At 41.7% G+C, this 2,535-nt stretch overlaps 1 pseudogene; it reads right to left on the bottom strand.

Moving 5' to 3' along the window:
- Nucleotides 1–1,925: 1,925 nt before the first annotated feature.
- On the bottom strand, nucleotides 1,926–2,267 carry LOC105826586 (annotated as a pseudogene).
- Between the last annotated feature and the right edge of the window lie 268 nt (nucleotides 2,268–2,535).

Genomic DNA, 2,535 nt, shown 5'->3' with positions numbered 1-2,535 from the left:
TTGCCCAAAGAATCTCTTAGTGTAGTTCTTTGGGAGACAGTAGGAGCTGCTGCTATAGCTTGCATGCCATGCTGTTTTCAGTGAGAAAGGGGGAGGGGCAGGATATGCCCCTGGGCGTTGACTGTTCTCATGATCACATGTGTTCCCCCTTCATCTAAGCCACACCAACCATCAGGAGCACTGCCCTTTCTGTTCAACCAGAGTGCTGTTTTCATTGTTCCTAGTTGGCGGCAGACTTTCTTTGTAGGTTTTGTGGCCCAAAGTAGGTAGATGAATAAAGCCCAGTATGCACTTACGCTCCTTACAAATTGACCTCCAAATAATGACCCTATCCAATGCCTAAGCCTCAGCTATGCTTGGCTTCCTCTACCTCTGTCTGTGGCCCCTTCACACATTCTGAGCTACCATTTCTCTATTTAATTTGATCCCATCTGCTTTCCAGTGTTCGCAAATTCATCACAGATTTTGGTCTGCTGAGCTCTATGTCTTATTTTCAAGAGCAGTTATATACGTACGCATGTTGCACGTGTATTTTTAGAGATTTGACAAAGAACGATTGAATGTCTGTTTGCTCGGTTTTTGCCTCTCTGCTTCATATTGCAGGAGGCTTCAGTTTCTAGGTTCCCTGGTCTACTTCTGGGTCAGTTTATTAATCACAGACTCTTGCAAAGATTAGAAGATTGCAGGAGGGGAAAAGCCAGAGTATTTATTTCTCTCCTCTCTCACTGTTTCTTTCGACATCTCTAGCAATGACTTTGTTTTCTCTGTGGCTTCAGTACCCACTTAGTGTCTCCTTTTAGGGTCCCGCACTAAACCTGGAACCACAGCTGAGTGGCCCTACGTTCTGAGCTCTGTTACCAGAACAATAGAAATAGTGGCTCCCTACTGTTTTATATCTTTTATTTCTCTCACTCCCTCCCATTTTCCTTCTTTGCATTTTCATCATGTGGTAACTAATCTCCTGGATTAAATATATATATATATATATACATATATATATATTTTAAGACCCAGAATGGTTTGTTTTCTTAATGGTTCCTGAATGATACAGAGTGAGAACAAAACATGTTCTCAGTCACTATCTTGAAATGAACGTCTAGAAATGTTAATATATTTTAAGAGCACATTTTTTTTGAAGTGTATAATTTGATCTTAACTACTAACACGACAGTTAACAAGCACTATCTTATCCACTGACAGCAAGAAATGCCTTTCTCCCACTATACCTGAGATTCTAAAGAGGGAAACCTAATTTCATAATCTTTAAAAGAATCCATAGATAATTCTAAGAACTGCACATACTTAGAGTATTAGAAAATATGTTTTCTTTTGTAAGGCATCAATAATTAAATTAATAAAATGCGTATCTAACAAAAGATGGTTAACACTCAGTATCATAAAACCATTTATCTTTTCTTTTAAACTTCTTTAATTCCTGCTACTTTTGCCAACTTAAATAGGAAAAGAATGCCTCTTGACCTAATCAACCATGGTTGTAAAAAAACTAAAACATCTGAAACTATTAGGCACATCAAAGGTACAGTTTACATCATACGAAGTTCCCTTCTTAAGGGGCAGATGAGTTACCTGGCACATTATACATATGAAACTGTAAAGTTCATCTGCTGAATTCAACTTTCACATTTTTAGTCAAACTGAAAGATTTATAATAAATATTCAAACATACCACATCTTCAGTTACAACTGAATATGTGTAACATTTTACCAGATAAAAAGCTGAAACTTAAGTATGAGAAACCTTCATAACACTGTGCTTGTATTGGTCTCTTCTTTTTAGATGAAAGCCAGTCATGGATACTTTCAACACAGCAGTTTAGAAGATAAATGTCCAAAACAGGTGACTTGGTTATAGTACATAATTTAGCAATTCAGTGCCATAATGCTGTGGACTGCAAGCGTATATTTTAGTCAGATTTGTCTTTCTTCTTTGCTGTTAAGGGCACTTTGTTTAGAAGAGAGACCCAACAGCTGTAACTCCTCCAGCCACGGCAGACACACCCCCTTTCGCCAGCCAGCCCTAGCCCCATGGAAGGCACAGTTGCAAGAGCTGTTTTGGTCACCTCCAGACTTTTTCCACCAATCCAAGCCATACCACCAATGGTGGCACCAATGGCTCCCTTCGTAACACTGAAGATACCCCAGTCACACGGGACAACACGCCGTGGATGATCTTTCATTGAACCTCCTGCTGGTTCCTCACTAAGGTATGACGGGATTTCTTGTTGATTTTTATCTGCGTGATTCATGATCTTCGCTGGGGTCAGGATTGGGGTCGGGGCTGGCACCTGGGGCTGGGGCCGGGCAGAGGAGTGGGCAGCACTGAGGAGGGCTGAGGCAGCAGAGGCAGCTGGCACAACCTGGGCAGTTGCGGGCTCCGGAGGCGTCGCCTCAGACTGTGGAGCCAGAAGACACCGGAAGTGGCGGCGGCCTCCGGCTGCAGACATGGCGCCCACGCGGTCCATGAGCACATTTAAGTACTACTTAAAATCATGTAGAAAATCACGAACCCATTCT

Source organism: Propithecus coquereli, unplaced genomic scaffold (genome assembly GCF_000956105.1).
Source record: "Propithecus coquereli isolate 6110/MARCELLA unplaced genomic scaffold, Pcoq_1.0 Scaffold9, whole genome shotgun sequence".
Taxonomy (NCBI): domain Eukaryota; kingdom Metazoa; phylum Chordata; class Mammalia; order Primates; family Indriidae; genus Propithecus; species Propithecus coquereli.
The sequence above is the reverse complement of the archived record's forward strand: the minus strand, read 5'-3'. Positions and strand labels throughout refer to the sequence as shown.